Here is a 23,542-nt window from a genome sequence, read left to right on the forward strand (position 1 = left end):
TTGGACTTATCACTGTCTACTTTTTGCAGTGCCTAATAACTAAAAATTAGCAGCTCTTTCTTTATACCAAAGATCTTTGCTGTCTCTCCTAACTCATTCATGAAATGTTGTTTGACACCAAAAGTCTAAGATTAGTTCCTGAAGTCGGTTTAAAAGCGAGAAGAGAAATGCATTTTTTTTATCTGATTCAAATATTTAGTAAATGTACATTTGCATGTTTTAGTGAATAATAATTAGTGACGAGCAAAACGATTTGCAGTAAAATCTATGTCATCAACATAGAAAGCAAGTTGTTTAGTTCCAATCTGGATGTGCTTTCTTGATTTAATTCTTTATATGTCTTCCTGTCATTTAATGTTTCAAAAAAGTTCTCTAGTGAGAAAAAAAACAAAACTTACTTTCTCTCACGTCACATCTAGACATTTAGTTAAGTTGTGAAGCATGCAATGAATTTGTTATGGTAGTACAATGCATGCTTTGCAATTTCAGAAAACAAACTTCACAATTACAATCCTAAACATGTGCTGGAACAAAAATGATTGTTGAAGTTCCACATCACTTGGTATATAGATATCCTTACCCTTTTAGGAGTCAAGAAACAAGAAAAGGTGGTTGCTAGATAATGGCAAAAAGGAGGTGGAAGTGTAGATTTCTACATAGTTATTTTTCTATGGAGAAAACACATAATTTGAACAATGGTATATTTTGGTGTGTCTTTGTATAGAAAATATGCATCATGTCATATTTAAAAACACACACTGCACCTCCGTAGTGAAGCCATTAAAACAGAGTGGGATTTACTGGTGTCCTGCACATTACCTGTGTCAGCTGTAGAAAACATACAGGTAAACACAGAAGTCTGAAGAAGGCTTTAGGGAGTGATATTCTTTAGTTAGCCCCAAATTAACATTTTTGTGAGTTTCACTTTTAGCTCTTGTATGTCACTGAAGCAAGTTTATGTAAAATGCAACCTGGCTGTTTTGCTCAACAATGTTAATGATTAAGTTTATTTAAAGAATCGGTTAATACGTTCTGTTATGTAATTTGAAGAAAATGTACTCCAACTGCATTTTGGATGGTGCAGCTTTTGGCCATCAAGCACTGGGCTCCAGTTAGCGAGTGGAAGAGCACAGTTTATTAAATCAACAATCTAGCATGAATTTCCAGGGGATGCCTGCCTGTGGCCAGTTTTCTTTCATGGTGCAAATTTTCTATAGCTAACTGTTAAAAGAACAACAGAAAAGAACAAAATGTTTACATGTATATTCTCTGTTTTTGAAATGTATACCATTATAATCATCAATTATTTTAATCACTTTTAAGTCTAAATATACAGTAGTTACATACATTGGGTAACTTTTCTTTTTTTTTTTTTGATGATGATGCCTTTCCCTGTGGATAATAGACATGATACTTTTGAAAACAGGCCTAGACAACAGTAGGGGGTTCTTCAGATGTTTTTATTATAAATAAACGCATCAGTTCATTTCATTTTTTGCTTCCGCTACTTCCTTTGCAGGCTTATTTATTCATTCTCTGTCTCTCTCTCTCTCTCCCTCTCTCTCATTCTATGTTTGTCCAATGGCACACAGAATCTCTTTGGGGCATGTTTCCTTAGGTGGCACTAGCTCTCCGGAAATGTGTTCTTTTGAAATTGCGGCTTTTTAAGTAACCGAAAAATATAGAGATATGATATTAAAAGGCGATATCCCTCCCATAGTGATACGGTGGTGAATAATCACATAAGAGAAAAATATATACCTTAGCTTTCTTTACTGACGATTGTACGCGGCATTACAGACGGAGGAAGCCATAGCATGACAATACCAAGGTGGGAGCTTGATGTATACAATCTGCCATTTTCTGTTGCTGCGCTGAAAGGATTTTTGGGACAAATGACACTATCACCCATTCGTCCGTCCACAGGCTTCAAAGTGTTTTGGCAGCAGTCCAAGCCTTATATACTGGTTTCTCCACGTGCAGTTCTCCACGTCGGCAAATACTCCATTTCCAAACAAGGAAAGAAGATTTTGTGCTGACAGAGGACAGATGTATACTGTTCTGTCTTTAGGCTGACTATACATTCCTCCAGCAGTCTTTGGCTATCTAGTCCTATGCTTGGCTCGACAATTCTAAATGCTGAGCCTCTTTGTACTAAATCTGGCTCAGCTATGCATCTACAAAGAAAAGCAAAACAGATTTTAAAATGTCTGCACAGAGACAGTGACATTAAATATAATATTATAACAAACTTATTACAACAGGGCATGTTTGCCAGTGTTTACTATTGTAAGTAACTATACTGGCATTTCAAAAGGGCATTACAAGTCACTATCTCTTTAATCCTAGTATTTCATCTCCTCCCTTTGTTCCCTTGCCCTTTCCTTTTATCCAGTGCAGGCTTATTTAAATATATTGAACCCACTCCACACTAATTGGCATGGTGTACTAGGTTATTTGTCTGACCAGCTCACTTTGTTTTTTAAGATTCATCACGTGTGTGTGCCCCTTCTCTTCTCTTTTACATTCCAAAATTGTTCTTCTTATGTTAACTCTATGGAATGGACATGGTTCAATGAGCTACAGCCACTCTTGTCTTGATATTAATACCTATGTAAGTACTATCTGCTCTTAATATTGGAGTTTTCTATGCTCTTCCTTATTCTTTGTATTCATAAGTTTGTCAGTTCGATGCTTTGCTGTAATTTAAATTGCTTTTAATTATATATAGTAAAAAATGACTCATAAATGTTACTCCAGTTCAGTAAACTATCTCTTATAGAAAATTACTGGCAAGTACTAAGCTTCAATGATTCAATACATTGTAACACAGTGAATACAGCAAATAAAATGTAGTTTCTACAACTAATATGCTCAATAATCACAAAATATATTTAATTTTTTATAACAAGATGCAGAGGACAGAAAGATATGGAAAAAGATGAAGAAAGAAGAAGAAGATAACAAAAGCTTTTATGAGAGAACATGCTTTTGACCAACAAATGGCAGAATGTCCTATTAGCCTATAATAAAGAATAAGTTTCAAGGAGGCCAAATAATAATAATAATAATAATAAGTTTTGTTTATGTAGCGCCTTTCATACGCTCAAGGACACTTTACAATTCAACAAAAACACATTACAAAGACAGTAGAAGTTACATACAAGAAAACAAATAATACTCATTTAAAAGATGTGTTTTTAACAGGAGTTTAAAATGAATAATGGATTTTTCCTCACAAAGACTCAGAGGGAGAGCATTCTAAAATTTAGGGGCCATCGCACTGAAAGCTCTGTCACCCATAGTTACTAAACTGTATTTAGGTACAGCTAATTAAGTTAGCGTCCAATGATCTTAATGCACGGGCAGGAGTGTAAGGAAGCAAAGGTTACAAAAAGGGTGTATTTTGTATATATAAAGGGCAGAAGGAAGATAATAACAAAAGGTGTGACAGAAGTAGAAATATAAATATAAAACAGCAAGCACTGCTGCCTCTCAGAACCTTCCTGTACAAGGCAGCCCCCTGGCCGTTTGGTTGCTTTGTTTTAATTCACTTTCACTGTTAATTTTCTCGGTTCTCATGGTTTTTCCTTCTCTTTAGAGTTGAGTCATTGCCAACTGCTGTTCTTTTAACTCATAACTAGCTTAAAAAACCTTCAAATCCAAGCAAGGGAAGTGTAAAGATTTTGGGGCGAGCAATGCCTTCCGAAAGAGTTAGAACCATCATAAAATTCCTTCTGGTAGCCTAGGGTATTTCTGAAACAATCCCAGCTTTCAACTAAAGGGCCAGGTAACCTATGATTCACTCAGAGAACAATAGATAAATGGAATTAATTACCAAGTAGTATCATAAAAGGCAGGGCTTTAGGGACCTTTAAAACTCAACTTGATGCTATTTTGGAAAAATTAAGTGGATAAGATTAGCAGGCTTTGCGTGATTCAATGGTATGTTCTCCTCCATATTTTTCTAATGTTTTAACCCTTAGTAGCCTTTTCTTCACACTGTACAGCTGGGACCTACCTCTATTGATTAAAAGTTGCCAGATGACGTGTATTGGTTAACACTTCTGAGTCCCTGGAATAAATACTTCAAAAAAATTCTCTCAACATATACGTATTACTTCCCACTGGCAGTCTTTCTTCTAATTTGACAAGGTGACATGAATTGTTCATGCTAGACTTTCTCCTAAATCAGGGCCTTGGAATGCCCTGTCCTTGCCTCCTGATGCATACAGTTCTGCTGTACACTAAGACACTATGCAATGTTTGTCTTAAAGTAATTTTAAATTATCAACAGGCATTCATCTTTCTTTTTTTCATTTGAAGTGTGACACTAGCCTTTATTTGGCTTTCACATTTTATTGATGCATAGTATCTCCTGTTTAAACTCATGTTGAATATCCAGAATCACATCGTTATTCAATGTTACAGTATCTTGTCCTTTATAATTACTTATCCTAATTTGACTGTGATGCATAATACATAAACTGGCCTAAATTTAAAAGGCTGGTTAGTGCTGAGACAAGTCCTAGTGAATTTCCCCTTGGGATTAATAAAGTATCTATCTATCTATCTATCTATCTATCTATCTATCTATCTATCTATCTATCTATCTATCTATCTATCTATCTATCTATCTATCTATCTATCTATCTATCTATCTAGTGGAGTTTTTAATGGTTTAATTGTTTATTGATTTTAAAAGGATTTTAGTACAAGCCGGGAGCAGATTATTGCGCACTGGTGCTGGATGTGCATGTGGGTGGTTTAAAAAAGGAGGTAAGTACCATTTAATCAATAGTGGCGCAGTAATTTGCAGACACAAGCTGGAAGGCAAATGGGATATAAAAGAGGGTGGATCAGTCCAAAAAAATGGTTTGTATGGGAGACGTTCCTTTATGTTAGATAGAAATGATGAGAGGAAGCGATTGCTTGCAGGAGAGATATCTGAGAGAGAAAAAGAGAGAGCAGGATGGGCAGCATCAGCCATGCTGACAAGTTAAAAAAATCAAGATTGAGGGCTGTTGCAGAGGATCTGTGACTGGCCAGTATTGAATCTGCTGAGCAGCAGAGCAGACAAGATGGGGAGAGGCCACAGAAGGCGGGAGGATCAAGGTGTGGTGGCATCAATGTAAAGGATAAGTCACCTTGGGTAGCGGTGGAAACTGGCTGAAGTAGCAGCTCCAGGAACTCCGGGTACCAGATGAGGTTGCAGTTTGTGTCTGGGTGGAGGACTGGAATATGGTGGGCTTCTGCATTGTTGAGATCAGAGAGAGGGAGAGATTGAAAAGGATTTACATCTTGCCTGAAGAAAGGGCCTGCGTTGCCTCGAAAGTTTGCGTATTGTAATCTTTTTAGTTAGCCAATAAAAGGTGTCATTTTGCTTGACTTTCACTACATTCATAATGGCTAACATGGTACAACACCGTAGTACTACCTCTCAATCTTTGTAATTTTAAATGTATTTATTAGACTTACATAGTAATGTGTATCTGGTGACAGTTTTTTGGCACAATTTTAGGGATTTATATATAAACTAGTTTACTGAATAGCACAGAATGAACTTTGTAAATACTTATTCTAATTAAAAAGTCTTGCCTGGCTGCTCACTCACCCTGGTCCACCTCTGTTTTGAATATTGATGTCCCAGAACTGATGATGGTGCCCACTGGTTGCAAGCGCAAGAGGTTACAGGGCCCCATCTCTTTTAATTTTTTTTTATTTTAGTAAAATGTGATATTAATGACTTCTAGACTTTGGGTATGTAATCTCAGGAAAAATGCACTGAATAGCTTCTTTGAAAAGATCCAGCATCCCGGCTTCAGATGCCATGCCCAGTCATTATCTAGGTGGGTTTTCTTGTAGGTACAGTTATCCCTCGCTATATCGCACTTCGCCTTTCGCGGCTTCACTCCATCGCGGATTTTATATGTAAGCATATTTAAATATATATCGCAGATTTTTTGCTGGTTCGCGGATTTCTGGGAACAATGGGTCTTTTAATTTCTGGTACACGCTTCCTCAGTTGGTTTGCCCAGTTGATTTCATACAAGGGACGCTATTGGCAGATGGCTGAGAAGCTACCCAACTTACTTCTCTCTCTCTCTTGCGCTGACTTTCTCTGATCCTGACGTAGGGGGTGTGAGCAGGGGGGCTGTTCGCACACCTAGACGATACGGACGCTCGTCTAAAAATGCTGAAAGATTATCTTCACGTTGCTACCTTCTGTGTGCAGCTGCTTCGTGAAGCGACATGCTGCACGGTGCTTCGCATACTTAAAAGCTCAAAGGGCACGTATTGATTTTTCACTGTTTGTTTTTCTCTGTCTCTCTCTCTCTCTCTCTCTCCCTGCTCCTGACGGAGGGGGTGTGAGCTGCCGCCTTCAACAGCTTTGTGCCGCGGTGCTTCGCATACTTAAAAGCCAAACAGCCCTATTGATTTGTTTGCTTTTCTCTATCTCTCTGACATCTTCTCCTGACGCGCACTCCTTTGAAGAGGAAGATATGTTTGCATTCTTTTAATTGTGAGACAGAACTGTCATCTCTGTCTTGTCATGGAGCACAGTTTAAACTTTTGAAAAAGAGACAAATGTTTGTTTGCAGTGTTTGAATAACGTTCCTGTCTCTCTACAACCTCCTGTGTTTCTGCGCAAATCTGTGACCCAAGCATGACAATATAAAAATAACCATATAAACATATGCTTTCTACTTCGCGGATTTTCTTATTTCGCGGGTGGCTCTGGAATGCAACCCCCGCGATGGAGGAGGGATTACTGTATTATAATTTTTCAGCCATATGCCCAAAAACCGGCTTGTTAGGTTGCTTTGTGTTTCCAAACTCTATGTCTGAGTGTGGGTTTTGGCACTTGTTGTGATGATGGACTGGTGCCCCGTCTAGGGAGTTGCCTGCCTTGTGCCCTGTGCTTCATGGATAGGCATTGCCCAGTTGTGACCCTAAATTAAATTAATCAGGTTAGAGAATATGCAATATGTATAGAATTCAAATATATAAAATACATGTGATATACAGTTTTTACGAAGAATTTTACTGGAGAGGAAACAGTCAAAAGATACTCAACTATAGTGAAGGCTAAAAAAGTAATTTCACTAAAATCCATCGGGTGTTCATTATTAAAGTGTGGGAGTGGAGAGAGCCACTCATTTTGCATGATGAATTTTTATGCAGGATACCACTTTAAGAAATTCAATTGAAAATGAAAAGGTTATACAACAAATTTTTTTTGATGAACTGTAAGAAATCAACTGATTGATGAAAGAATAGGCTATCATTAAGAGTATTTCAGAGAAGAATAATGTAATTGAAAAATATATTACAAAGCAAATCAACGTGGCAGTCCTTGATTTCTGGCAAGTGAGCATGTCTGTGTAAGCGCCAAGTGATTTAGATAATTAGTTTTGCTAGTTCTTTTTTTATTTTATTTTATTCTAGAGGAACACTGAATTGCTATAAAAGAAAAAAATCTTTCCAGTGATTGCTGATGAACACATTTAAATTCTATTGTAAATAAACTGTCTTCTGAGAAATAGCTCAAGGAGTGTCGTATTTAAAATAAAACATGCAGAGCAGAGAACACAGATTGTATTATTAAAGCTCATTTTGTGAAAGAACACAAATGGAGTTAGTCCTATAAGGAGCAATCAGTTGAAACTTTGAGCAAAAAAATGAAGTTTTTCAACACATCTTCTGTAGCTTTTGAGTTTTATCTGTTTGCAATTACTGTTGCTGCCTGCTAGCAAACAGACCTCTACTTGTCAAAATGCATTGACCAAGCTTTGTTACATGTCTTATCCTGTTAGTCTGGGGCTTATGGATGTCTACAGCATCCAGCTGCAAAAAGTGTTACTTTTGAGCTAACAAAACAACACTAAACATTGCTGTGTCTGCTCTTGGAAATATTTTGCTTAAACCCCATAGATCGTTTCACTCTAAAATATTATTATGCACTGTTTTTCTTTGTTTTTGATTTTTCATTAACAATCAGAAAACAAAATATTAAAAATCTGTGCAGTGTTGCAAATCATTTTATTCAAACTACTCATTATATCTTTGCATAAGGGATTTTTATATTGCTGAGAGTTCTAACCCAACACCTGTATAATTTTCTGTATTTTATGTCTATTGTTAAATCCTGCTGCCTTACATTTCTATGGACCTGAGTCTGAACCTCTGTACAGTTCTGCTTGTGTGGGGATTGTATTATTTCCCTTGCTTTTGTGGGATTTCTCTAAGTGCACTATTTTAATTACACTGCCCCCCCCCCCCCCCCCATCCCTACTGTAAAATGTGTATGTTACATTAATTGGTATCTTTAAAACAACCTAGCATGGATGAGAGTGATCATATTCACAAAGATGTCACGTTCAATGTTGCTCTTTACCTTGCAGATGGGATACATTCCAGTACCCTGGGACCCTACAAGGGAACAGGTACTTTTAGAAAATGGACTATTGAATGGATGAAAAACATATTAAAGATTAAGTAGTGCGAAACTAGAATGGCCAGCAGACCTCGGGAATCTGCAAAAGATTAAACTTTGCAGGGATATCACAACACAATATTCAAAAATTGTGCTTATTTAGGCCTTCCATCCACTTTAGCATCGTATTCTGTCCACTACAGGCAACTGGAACCAGTCCCAGCACCAACAGGTTCAAAGCATAACCCAACAAAGCACTCAAAAGGTTTAATTCCGGGGTCTCCAGCTCCCATTCTGGAGCACTTTTGTGGCTGCCTGTTTTCATTCTAACCCTTTTCTTCACTAGTGACCAGTTATTGCTGCTGATTGTCTTCTTTTTCCTTCATTTTAATTGATTTGTTTCTTAAAACTCTGTCCGCTGATTTGCATTATTTTTTTCTTTAAATGGCATCCAAAGAAAAATTAGAGGTGGGGTGACCCAAACAGATTGCCAGCTAAGTCAGGGCCCCAAATTCCAACCAATTTCACTCCAACTATTTTCTTAATTAGAAGCCAATTCCTGTTTTTAATTAAACCAGCTATTTAATTCCATGGGGTGTTGGCTCTCTCATTCTGCCACAGCGCACATTTCCAAAATGGTTGATTTTGTTTTTTTTAAGAACACCATCAAATGTTTCAGTGATTGACATTACTGAGACATTCACCTTTCTTTATTTTCAAGTATTATATGATGGAAACTATTCATCTGTGTTGTCTTGTTTTGCATTCCCTATTTTTTGGCTGCAAACGAAGGAAAAAAGAAATAATTAAGAGGTCTGAGTGTTATGCAGAAAGTCAATTAAAGCAAAAGAAGTGAATTAGCAGTAAAGACTGGTCTCTAATTAAGAAAAGACTTAGAATGAAAACTTTCAGCTATAGTAGCACTTTAGGACTGGAGCTGAAGACCCCTGATTTAAATAATTAAAGGTGCAATTTATGATTCAAGTACTGTAATTTTTTTCTGTACAGTTCCACTTTCTACTCTCTTTCAGATGGATGGCTGCCAGGACCTCCATTCTTTCTCTTTTTGATTTCTGATTTAATGTTCACATGTTGACTGTTTTCTTAATCTCACTGAAGCCAAGAGAAAGTCCAGCTTCTCCTTACCCTTCATGTATATGGAGAGTTTAAATAAACAGACTAATAGATACATGCTGAATACATTAATTTTCATCAGAGGCAAAACCAACACCCTAGCAAAACTTCATAAAATACCAAATGTAACAGAATGCTTAGACCAGGATTTTTCATACTGTTATGGCCTCTAACCCCAAACTTCTATAATATGCTAGTAGTCTTAATGATATATGTAAATGATTCATTGTTAACTTCTGTTGCTTTATAGTTCCAGGGACGTGGATCTGAAATTGTGCACAGAGATATAATAAGTTATGTCATGTCATTTTCTAACCTGCTTAATCCAGACCAGGGTTGCTGAGGGCCTTTCCCAGCTTGCACAGAGTGGGAGGCAAAAACAAAACTCTCGACGGTCCATCATAGGGCAAACACACATGCACTCACCGCGACACCAAACACACCAGATCCAAATTAGCATTGCCAGTTCATCTAAACTGCATGTCTTTGGACTGTGGGAGGAAAGCTCTTGGTTCTTATAAGATCCTAAAACATATATAAGCTGTTTTAGGCTCAGTAAATTAAATTTGGAATAGCATGCTATAAGAGTTCTAACTTATTTTAAATAGATGGAAGTAACTGAAATGGCTTTTGGGAAAAGAAAAATTATGGATTTGATACTGTCCTACACAGAATTTGGTAAAAATCCAAATGCTGCTGCTGTTGTCTAGAAATATTATAATACTGAAATTTACTCTGGATGCCAGTCTAGTTTCACAATATGTCAGTTTCTCAAAATTCAAAATAAGTATTAGCTTCAGTTTGCCATTAATGTGAGCAACAAGAGAAAAGAGAGTAATGATTAGTAGTAGAGCTTTTCATAATGCATTGCTCAAGCATTCTGTTTCTAAAACATATTTAATAATATAAGAGACAAATGATTTAAATTCAGTATAAATTATCAACAGCCATAGGCAAAATAGCTCTTCTTGTCAAAGATGTAATATTCAGCATTAAGGGATTGTTTTCTATTCACTCAAAACATGTACAGTATGGAGGAATAAACTCTGCCGAGTTTGACAGAAATGCTTTCTGATATAATTTATACCACAGCATATACTGTAAATAGATAAACAAATCAAAAAGAGTTTGCCTTCTATTGTATGATATATTAGACCATGACAATTTTCTGAAGTGACTGACACTAGTACTTAATACATAAACAAAGATTATTGCACATGTCTAACTATATGTGAAATAACAGATTTAACAGAGTACTGATTTTGAAAAATTATTTTCTGTTCCTGGGATTATGACATTAAAGTGGTCAAGGAACTAATGTCAGGAATCTTGTGCAATTGTTAGCATTAGTCATTACAAACTGGTGTGATGGTCTGAGCTAATCATACAGCAATCCAAAAATAAGAATCACATTGATTCTCATATGATAAAGCTTATATAGAATAGAAATATTAGGACCCACTCCTGGAGAGAGGACTGGGTGTTGTTTTGATTGTTGAGAAATTGGCGCACAGGTAGCTCAGGTAGTCTTGTTGGGCACTAACTGATGATGTCGCATGGACCCAACATGTAGCCACATTACCCATAAGGCAAAGAGTCAAGGTTTGTTATAAGGCCAGTCAGATAACAGGTTTGGTTGTGACAGATGCAAATATACTGCACCTTGGCAATAGAAAATTACCCTTGGAGTGTGGAACTTCAATTTTCTAGTGATGAAAACAATAATGTTTAAATACATTTGTTAATTATAATATCATATATACACATATCATATATTGATGATTTGAAATTTTTGGATGATCGACTGTGGCTTTTTTTCACACATATCTTTGACATTTCAATTCACTGGTAAATTTTGTGGACAAATCTGCATGGTGAAAGTATCTACTACCCTGCATCCAATGGGTGATTTTCATATATGTATTCAACATGACATTTCCATTGAAAATTCTATTTCCATTTTTAATTTTAATTTCATGCACCCATTTCTAGGTGTCTCACATACTCACTTTTAGATGTTCCATGTATCCTGCTATATTCCCACTGCCTGGATGCTGTTTTTTTTATTGTATATAATTAACAGTTAAAACACATGAAGTTCAGTTGGACAGTTTGGATAAAAAGAGCAGTCACATCTATTAAACTTGTCTCAATCTCATCTTTTCAGCCTCATGTGTCTTTGATTTATGGGAGTAATTCAAGATATTGTCACACTTGGGTCACAGAATTGCACAGAAGACAGAGGAGGTTGAAGAGACTGGAATTTTATTCAAACACTGCAAACAAACATTTGACTCTTTAAAGGGTTTCAAACGTACTCCTAGTAAGGAAAGAGTTGTCTCCTCCATTTATCAATTAAAAGTAAACTCGGGCTTCTTCTTCTTCGGAGGAATACGTGCCAGGAGCAGGAGAAATCTGAGAGAGAGAAGGAAAGGCAAACAATCAATTTAACAAACTGAAAGAAGCCCGTACAGTCTTTTTAAGAAGGTGGAGCACTGCGCGAGAGGCATATTACGCGACAGAGCCGGCCAGAAGGGAACGGAGGAATGTGAAGGTAGTCTGTCATGTTTTTTTAGGGGTTTTCCCAGGGGCGTCTGTATTCTCTGGGGGTACGATCAGCTCCGCGGCTCACAATATATTCAAGACATATTTTACAGTCACGGGTGCATGGGACACATCTAAAGGGCTTGTAAGATGGTAATCCCATATTGGATCAGGGTGTTGCATTTTATGCTAACCCTTTCTCTTGCAGGCCACCCGAGAGAAATAGTGCCTGGGCCGGTCAACATCACCTCCAGTTACGGACCTGATGATGTCACTTCCAGTTCCTGGCCCGATGACATCACTTCCTCCACCCTACTATTAAAATGCTATCTTGTTAACAGTAAATCAGTTCTGTTTTGGACTCAAGTCTCTTTAGATAAATTGATGATTTTTGCTTTTTCTTTTGTCAAATCTCCAACCATTTGGGGTGGCTACCCCAAATCTTTCTCAGTGTTCATCTCTTTTATTCACAACGTGCATCAAAGAACAATGTATCTTCAATACCTTTTGACCTGCAAACAACTAATCATCTATTGTAAACCTGTCTGTTTCCAATTTCTCAGTGTGCCAAAGTACAATCATATAACAAATTCTTTTCTGACAATGATGTCAGAAAAATGGGTAAGTCATTATATCACTTTATAAAACAGTAGTGAGGACTGGTTAGCTTTTCAAAATTCTGAGCATTCAGGACACATTCAGAACCCAACTCTATAATCTTACAGTTCAGGAAAGATTGCTTATGGCTTCAGAAGACACACCTCAGGCTAAAGTCATTGTTACTGCTTTTCAAACTTTAAACCGCTATTTGCTATTTAATTTTGCTTGCTGCAAAACATGTGTATTGAAGAGTCCTTCTATGCAAGCCCTGATGCTGTTAAGCAATGAATCTTTGGTGCGCTTCGCAAAACCTAAGTACTCTATGTGCTTTGTTATCTCATACTTAAGCTTTTTCATTAATTAGACAGCGTTTCCTGAAACCCTTTGTAACTAAAGTATTATGTAGTCTTAATTGCAAATTAACAAGTGAACCAACCCACTCATTATTTTGAACGTTGTTCTTTATTTGGACTTTTGCCTGTGAATCTGTCACAGATAAAGAGAGGTAGCTCTAAGTAGATTGCAAAAAAAAAAAACAAAATAAAACACTGCAGTTCTTATTTGGATAATGTAATAACTATAACAACAACAATAATAATTATTATTAAGATAGGTAAATGTTGCAATATGACATAAAAGTATTATGCAGGCTATAAATTAGCACAAAAGATGTTCCATGTAGCATTAAAACCTGTAGATAATTTCAGTACATAATGAGTTAGTGCTATGTAATCAGAAACATCTTTTAAAGTGAGAAGATGAATAACTCCTTAGTACCAGCAATGACAATGTCAGTTATCCAGAGAATTTTGCAACTAAGCTGGAGACACTGTTTGAGACAGTGCCATCCTAGAAGGCAAGTCACAGACTGAAATGCTCTTTTTCTGGGTGGACAGGAACTCCTTGGAGCATCTCAGTAATCAACAATTAATAGAGAAATACTGGCTGCCCAGGGGTGAAAGAATGACTCTCCTTATGTTGGTACATGATGAATTAGAAAGAGAAGCACATCAGACTTTTGCCCTCAGATTCTCTTTATGATGACTCATCTACTGCAACATTGTACAGTATTGCATTCACAACAATAACAGCACAGTAGCCTTCAGGGAAAAATCTTAGAACCCCCTTAGGACTTGTGCAGACACCAGAATCACACCTCTCATACGTTTAGAGTGAGCTCTGCAACTGTGTGTATGCTTTGGTGTGTGGTACTATACCTCTCTCTTATGTTTTGGGAATTCAAATCTGGAGTTAGAAGGTATTTATGAAGGGGTCATTCACTGACTGCCAATAACCAGCCACCAGCAAATGCACCATCCTTTGCCATTTCACACATTCCAGAGTTTGACCTGATATAAGAAACTTGTGTACTCCCAGGCTTTCAATGTCTGTAAAACATCTTTGATGGTTGTATATCACCAAGACATTTAGCACCGAGAACCCTTTTTGACAGGTGCAGATGGGATTCAAGAGGCTGGGAGTATGACTAGTATGACATTCCAAGCACTGCACAAACATTTTCAGGTATGCCTGCAATGGATTGACAACCAATTTTAGTGTCATGCAAAGCATTGTCTCCTGTTGGAAACTGTATTTAGTTGCATGCATGGTCGAACTCCGGTCCTCGAGGGCCGCAGTGGCTGCATGTTTTCATTCTAACCATCTTCTTCATTAGTGAGCCATTTTTACTGCTAATTAACTTCTTTTGCTTTAGTTTTAATTAACTTGACTCAGGCCCCTTAGTTGTCTCTTTTTCCTTAATTAGTAGCCAAACAACAATGAGACAAACAAGCCACCACATGACCAGCTCACCTGTGCTCATCACACAATATCTGAAAATAAAGAAAGGTGAAGGTCTCAGTAAGGTTGATCTCTCAGGTCACCAAAATATTTTGATGGTGTTCTTAGAAAAAATAGAAAAATGAACACATTTGGAAATATCTGCTGTGGCAGAATGAGAGCAGCAACAAGCCATTGAATTAAATATTGGGCTTAATTAACTGCAAGAATCAGCTTCTTATTAAAAGACTGTTTGGAGTGAAATTGGTTGGAGTTTGAAATCCCAGTTTAGCTGGTCATCTTTTGGCTCGTTTCACGTCTCATTTCTGTTTGGCTGCCATTTAATGAAGAAACAAATCAATTCAGAGGACTGAATCCTTAAAAACAGGGCTATTGAAATGAAGGGAAAAGGAATTAATTAGCAGTGAAAATTGCTCACTGATTAGGAAAAGGGTTAGAATGAAAATCTGTAGTTACTGTGGCCCTCCAGACCCGGAGTTCGACACCCCTGCCCTACAGCTTTGCCTGATATGGAATCTCACACCATGATGGAGTTACCACAGTGGTTCAGGAAAGGATTCAAAACCTGTTTTCTTCTGGCTATCTCAAAAGAGTTCAGTAAGTTTTACTTTTTATTATTTGTTCATGTGTTTATTCTAATGTAATTTAGTATTCTAATAAGCAAATAAAAACTTTCAGTTCTGATAGCTGGCTTTGAGTGGCCTATGTGTGGTTACAAAGTAAAATGTTTATCAGAATAAAATTATATTAATATTAATTTTCTTTGTCAAATGTTAATGGTTTCATAAGAGTTGCTAACAAAATTTCACTGTTATTACTAATCATTATTAGATTATTAGAACACTGAATAGAAAAACATTTTGTGGCAAGAGTTTTAAAAATTAATCTGTATACAAATATAATTGATTTGCTTAGGTTTTTCTAAATAAAAAAATATATTTAGAAAAAATACTGCATTCTGCAACATTTATTTATGATTCAGTGTCTAAGAAGAAAACATAATGGTAACTATTTCTTGCAATAGTAATATAAATGTAGGAAGTTAAAAAATGTTGGTATGAACAATGTTAAATTTGAGTAACAGAAAAACAAAAACTTAAACCTCATTAATATATGTAAGTTACAAATAAAGCTGAACAATCATCATTTAAATAAAATGACTTGTCAATTAAAAAGATCAAGGTCATGCTGTTCGCATGAGAGAAATTAATTAACCCCAATTTCTCAGCACTCCCCTTCATCAAATAAGCTACCTATTTACTTAACTCTGCTTTTATTATCATTCATTTAAATATGATAGCCATTTAACCATGGTGTGCTCTATCCTAAACTATTTGCATTGCTGCACTTTTAACACTTTACTTAAGTCTAACGTTTACTTCTCTACTGTTGATATTATTTCACCTACCCATCTTAAGAAATGACCTGAGCATTAAAGTGTTAACGGTTAGGGATCTGTAACAACTGAGAATGTCATGGACATCTCTTTGGTGTTCTTGTTATCTACATTCTATTTAAAGTTTAATTTCAAAAATAATTGCCACTTATTAAAATCTCTCACATTACATTATTGCTGGTCATGCAGAAAATTACTTTGCTGCAGGAAACAAAACCATTCAAAATAATCGCTCCACTATTGCAACAGAAAAGATGATTAGCTTAATCATAAAAATCTGAAACAAAGTCTTTGTTTCTGCAGGTAGTTGTGTTCATGGTACATAAAAATTACACAAAGTTAAAAAAAATACACGTAATGTCAAACTCTTGATATAATACTACAAATTATTAAAGTCTCAAATGGATTTCCCATTGGGATTAATAAAGTATCTATCTATCTGTCTATCTATATCATACCACATAGAGTTAACATATCCTATAACATTAATGCCTTATTAGACAGCAGATTATAAGGAGGTATGAAAAATATTAATAAAATCACTGCATTCAGGAGAAAATAAGCACTACAGAAATAAATAATTATTTTGGTTATCGGGCTAAAATATAGTACCTTGAGTTATGTAAAGCAAAATATTAATGGATAAGTCAAAGTTATTTTTTCACAATCATGGTAAATTTTAAATTGCCACATGAAACTGTGTGAAGTGAAGTATATTTTCTAAATTTTATAAATTATCTAGCCTGCTCTTGTGTTTTACAATGGAGCTTTACAAAGAGTACCTGGGTTGCGATATGAAAAAAGCCTTAAAACTTACAGAATACGTCCACACTGAAGTAGCAAAGGTTTTGATTTTAAAAAATTCGGAGGCATGACTGTGGCAAGAAATGTAAACAGGAAATAATGCACTTTATCACAGATTCTTAGTACTGTGTTCTCAAGGTAAGGGTATGTTTCTTGCTTGCTTGTCTGCTCATAGCAGGCATTGTGGGAAGAGTTATGAAAATCTTTTGTTCACCCTCCTAAGCTATATTCTGCCTATTATGCTACTTTTACTTTTGCAATTCTTTATTCGGCAGTTTCGTTATGTTCTGCCATGACATGTAACAGAGACAGATGCACACTCAAGTCATGTGATTATTTTTTCCAAAACAGGGCCTAATTTTCACCTATTACATTCTGTGCTGTTATTTTACACCCTATGGAGTGAAATTCATACAGAGCGGCAGTGTGGTGATGAAGAGCGCACATAAGATTGAGCGCATATCATTGCTTTTTGTACAAATTATAATACATCTGAACTGAAATGATTGTACTGCATTGTATTTTTCTTAAAAGTTTCAGATTTTTGAAAGAGCCAAGTCACTGGCACATCACAGTTTCTGTGGTATGTTGTGCACACCAATGATAAAAAATACTCAGAATATGAAAAAGGCAGAGTTGTGAAATAAAGCCCAACCACAATTAAACAGACTGAAGCTGCACATGCCAATTATCAAATACTTAATGCATTATGAGTCACTCTTGCTAAGATTATTGTAATGAAAGAAATAAGGGCAATATTTTTATGTGAGCTAACTCACTGACACCCACTGATACTAATCTGTCCATAAATACATGGGGAGAACGTGCAAACTCCATGCTGATTCTGGCACTGTGAGGCAGGAATGACAGCTCTGTGTTACTTCTCTGTCTAAGCTAAATCATCTGTACTAATATTACTAAACTTCAACCTGTTCTTGTCATACAAGCATGCTCAGTCTTTCTCTCACCGGATCACCAAAGCACATACATGCATTATCACACTGCAGCAGACAATATAATGAAGCAACCTTCCATATAGTGAAGAATGTGAACAACTGTAATTGTGACTTTTTTCATTTATCTTTGTCTAGTTTGTCTGGTTAGAACAGAAAGAATAATTAACATCTGGACATCAATATTCAATAATGTCAAGTAACAGCACTTGGCAATGACTTTCTGAAGTGAATCCACAAGAAATCAAGGAGCAAAGTGTTTTTGTTTTTCCTTCTTAAAACAACCTTCTTAGGTTTAAAAATTCAAGTTTTAATGTTTTTTTTATGTTGGGACCCTGGTACTATTTAGCTTCATTTTAAAATGCAAGAGCAGGCTAGTTATTTTTAACATTTATAAAATATTCTTCACTTTAGAATGCATTTTCATGTGGCAAATTAATATATACCATGAATGTGAAGAAATAATTTTGACTAAAAAAATACAAAAGTTACCCTTTATCTGAAAATTGAGAATAAATTGTCCTTTTCCTGGCTTGCTGACGTAACAGTTATCACAGAATTTAAGTTATTGTGTAACACTAAGGAACACTTTGCATAAACAATTATTGTGACAACTTAAGGCTGTTGTGGGAGGAGATGGAAAAATATGTTTTAGTTTTTGTCTATGCCATCTTAGATAGGAATAAACACTAGCTGCCATGAACATTTGTCATAAATCCTGGTTTATTATGTTTACCAGTAACAGCGTACTGCACGATAACGTGCAGCGAATACACTTGACTTGAGCATACTCCGTGACTGTACGCATCCGCTGCACGGCCAACCTCGTGCCTGCTGCTGAGAGTTGACTTTACAATAAAATAAAATTAAAATAAAAAGAGTGATAATTCCAAAACTCTTCATTTTTAATATAAAGCTGTAGTGCAGAGTTTCAGCGTAGTATATGTGTACTAAATTTCAGGCTACAGGTTATACAATAATATAAGTATTTTTGATCTTGACCTTTCTGGGTTGATCTTTGACTTTGGAGGTCAATCATCACCCCGTAAGCAGACAGGACAGTAGAGGTCATGTAGTATATGTGTACCAAATTTCAGGTCAATAGGTCAAACGGTTTGCAAGCTGCAGGTGATTTAAAATCCTGGACAGACAACCGGACAGCCACAGTACCATATGATATAAGATGATTCTGACATGATTATAATGTAATTTTGTAAGTTTTTTGAATAATGATCATCATTTTGTTGATGTTTGTTTTTTATGGCAGTGGTCATGTTGTTTTTTTAGCAATTGCAGCCATTGTTAATCATATTGTGCTATCACTTCCTTTCTATTTAAGATGGTGGTGCAATGTGCTAGGCATTCAAGCTTTTAGAAAGAATTCTCAGTATACCCGTTTACTTTCGGTTTAGGACTCCTTCCTTGTATCTTTGTATTTAATGTTTGGTTTTGTTTATTTTAACTTTTGACTGTTAATTTATTGTCACCTTTCTTGGCAAAATAAACTCACCATTTTCTTGATGATTCCTTTTGGCTTTCCCTTTGTGCATTTCATTATCTCGTCAAAAGACTCTGCTGCAATTTTTTTATTTTACATTATGTGCACCTTATATTAATTTTAACTTTTGTAATGTTGGCCTATATATAATGACTAGCCATCCCCCGCGGCTTCGCCCGTGTACTAGTGAAACAGGACAGTGAGGAGGGCCCTGCCTGGCTCCCTACTCCTGATGTCACACTTCCCCCTCCCCTCAGCCCGCAGCCTCTGTCTCGGATTAGCGCAAATATATCGTTCCTGCAAGAGAACTATGATTCTTAGCGCAATGAGAGAAGTTATAAAATCAACCAGAATGTTCAAGCAAATTACAGAAAAACAAGATCTAAGTCCATTAAGTAGTTCTCTCATTCGCTAACTAAGCGGAGTTAAGGTTATGCCGTGAGCCACATGTTCTTACTTCTTACATTCTTACAGACAGTTGTGAGCTATATAGCATGTAGTAATACAACAACAACAACAACAACATTTATTTATATAGCACATTTTCATACAAAAAGTAGCTCAAAGTGCTTTACATAATGAAGAAAAGAAGAATAAAAGACAAATAAGAAATTAAAATAAGACAACCTTAGTTAACATAAGAAGGAGTAAGGTCCGATGGCCAGGGTGGACAGAAAAAACAAAAAAAAACTCCAGAAGGCTGGAGAAAAAAATAAAATCTGTAGGGGTTCCAGGCCACGAGACCACCCAGTCCCCTTTGGGCATTCTACCTAACATAAATGAAATAGTCCTCTTTGTAGTTAGGGTTCTAGTATAGTATTGTTACAGATCTTCATATATTATTAATTTTTATACATCAATGAAGGCATTCTACAGTTAGGTAGTGATTCTTCATTCTTTATTTTAATAATCCCTCTCCACTATCATCATGATGCAGGCATGAATGCAGTATAGCTTGTTACAGTTCTCACATACAGCAAATGCAAACACAACAACACAGCAACAGCTGGCAGGCCTCCTCTAGGTTTCTGTTCATTTCATGCCTTCATTCATCCATTCACCCATACATTTTTAGTACACTTTTTTCACTGCAATATTTTAAATAGCATTAACCTAAGTCCAATGTAGCACCCTCATTCAGAGCTGTTCATTCTTATTATTCATATTATTATTCTTTTACCAAATCCCTGAAGTGAAACAGCACAGATTATTTGAAAATTCACACTAATTTATTACACGAATATAAAATGTCTTCTTCTAATGATGACCTTATCACTACACCAAAGCAATATGACAGGAATTTAACTGAACATTTATTCAGAAGCTGTATTGAACACAGTTTTCTCCTTGAACAATGTCTGTGTATGAAGCTCCTTATGTTCTAGTATTAAAATCTAGGCTAAAGTCCACAATATAAGTAAAGTTTTTATTCAGAGTTAGTGTCTGAAAATTCTTTTTCTACTTTAGTCTGGCACAGGGAACCAATGCCTTACGTTCAAAGCCCAGGCTCAGTCTTTATCTGCCTCGGGTTTGCATGTGCCCTCTGTGTGTGGGTGGATTTTTCTCCTGGGTCCCCCAGTTTTTTTCAATATCCCCAAAGACTGGCTTCCTAAGTTAACTAGTGATGACAAAAATTGCATGTGTGTAAAGATGTGTGTGTAAGTGTGTGTGTGCGTGTGTGTGTGTGTGCATGTGTACAGTGTCCATTTTAGGACATCCTCCTCCCTCCGAAAAAACTCCATCCTTCCTACTACCTTCGACAAAATATTCCTCCTCCCTGTAAGGAATTCCCAGTCACCCCTCCTCCCTCCTCCCTCCTCTCTCCTCCCTCCTCTCTCCTCCCTCCTCCGTCCGCTCTCAGTTCTCCGCTGTCCGTTTTCTGCCATCCACCCTCCTATCTCCGTCATCCGCCTTCAGCTCTCCATCAAACCCCACACTCCCCCCGCCCCCTCATCGACATTTTCGTTAATGAAGTGACGTAATACTTCAGCTCCACATTCTTCACAAGTTCATTCACCAAATTATTTGTCAATTATATTTCACAGTAAGAATTTACAGCACGACTCAACCGTGGGAACAAAAGTAAATGACGTTAATTGTTGAGTGTCTTTTAATATTGTGTAAGCATACATATTAACACATGTGCAATTAAACGTGTGCATTTACAGTGTGATTTTTCAGGCTTAAAAGCTCGCCTTTTAGTAAAAAGGTAAATGCAAACTTTTTTCATTCTGAAGGGCACAAACCACGCAAAAATGTCGGTACACCAGATAAATAAGCGCAACGTATTATCAATTGTATTGTATGCTTACAATACATATAGAAATGTGTTAATCGTTAACTAATAGTATGGGATGGTGTTTTTCAACTCAGCTACAGATGCAGATGGAAACCAGAACTGCTTTGAAAAATACAAACGCCTTAGGACCGATCTGGAATAAGAAAAAAAAAACGAAAACGGGCAAATGGGGCTATGCATACAAATGTCCATCCATCCATTATCCAACCCGCTATATCCTAAATACAGGAGCCAATCCCTGCCAACACAAGGCAGGAAACAAACCACGGGCAAGGTGCCAGCTCACCGCAGGGCGCACACACCCACACACCAGGGACAAATTAGAATCGCCAATGCACCTAACCTGCATGTCTTTGGACTGTGGGAGGAAACCGGAGTACCCGGAGGAAACCCAGACAGACACGGGGAGAACATTCAAACTCCACGCAGGGAAGCGAACCCGGGTCTCCTAACTGGCACCTTTCACTGCGCCACCATGCCGCCCGCATAAAAACTTAAAAGGTTTAAATAAAACAGAAATAAATACCTTTATTTTTAACTTCCTTAACTTGTGTTGGGTGTATCCTGTAGCAAAGCCCTAACTTTTTTCACGAAAGCCCCTTTCAGTCAATAAGCCTTAAAAACAGGTGTAAAGATATTGACAACAAGCAACGCAAACCCACCAAGACATGGAATCGTTTAAATCAAGGCGCTGTGCTACCTTATTCCAGATCGGTCCTAAGGCCTTCGTATTTTTCAAAGCAGTTCTGGTTTCATCTGCATCTGTAGCTGAGTTGAAAAACACCATCCCATACTATTAGTTAACGATTAACACATTTCTATATGTATTGTAAGCATACAATACAACTGATAATACGTTGCGCTTATTTATCTGGTGTTCCGACATTTTTGTGTGGTTTGTGCCCTTCAGAATGAAAAAAGTTTGCATTTACCTTTTTAATAAAAGGCGAGCTTTTAAGCCTGAAAAATCACACCGTAAATGCACACGTTTAATTGCACGTGTTAATATGTATGCTCACACAATATTAAAAGACACTTAACAATTAACGTCATTTACTTTCGTTCCCACGTTTGAGTCGTGCTGTAAATTCTTACTGTGAAATATAATTGACAAATAATTTGGTGAATGAACTTGTGAAGAAGGTGGAGCTGAAGTATTACGTCACTTCATTAACGAAAATGTCGATGAGGGGGCGGGGGGAGTGTGGGGTTTGATGGAGAGCTGAAGGCGGATGACGGAGATAGGAGGGTGGATGGCGGAAAACGGACAGCGGAGAACTGAGAGCGGACGGAGGAGGGAGGAGAGAGGAGGGAGGAGAGAGGAGGGAGGAGGGGTGACTGGGGATTCCTCGCAGGGAGGAGGAATATTTTGTCGAAGGTAGTAGGAAGGATGGAGTTTTTTCGGAGGGAGGAGGATGTCCTAAAATGGACACTGTACATGTGTGTGTGGCTCACCTTGCAGAGGAACTTCGTCGTCGCTACTTACAGGAAAAGGCGATGGAAAAAGAAAAGATGATACAGCATCAACAAACTTCCGTTCTAAGACCTCAGCTTCCCCCAGGGAAGAAAGTACAGTGTCAGGTGCTCATTCACTGTAATAGGAACCATAGCACAGAGAGGTGTGTACACTGCAACAAGTACACATGTCGTAAATGTAGGAATGGCGGACCTTGGGTGTGTGGGAACTGTTAATATTTGAATGTGATGATTTTATATAGCACGGATCGGAAATCAGCAGTTCTTAACATTGCACCACGCAAGCTGTCGTATCAACCACCAACTGTAACTTGCTTTCTTTATTCTTCGGTTATAGTCTTGAATAAAAGTGCACTTTTATTTATGTGAAACCAGCTGTGTCAGATGGGGTTGTATGGATTGATTCTGAATGCGACTGCGAGAATGAAAAGTGAATTAAAAAAAAAAAAAAAAAAAAGCTAACCTTTACCAGTATCATAAGTTACACTGGCTGCTACAGACTGAAATCAAATTTATGTTGTTATTCTAAAATTGTAAGAATAAGAGCAGTTCATTTCTCGAAGTGGAGCCGTGCGGGATCGAACTCACCACCCTCTGATTC

This window comes from Erpetoichthys calabaricus, chromosome 6 (assembly GCF_900747795.2).
Source record: "Erpetoichthys calabaricus chromosome 6, fErpCal1.3, whole genome shotgun sequence".
NCBI classification, from domain to species: Eukaryota; Metazoa; Chordata; class Cladistia; order Polypteriformes; family Polypteridae; genus Erpetoichthys; species Erpetoichthys calabaricus.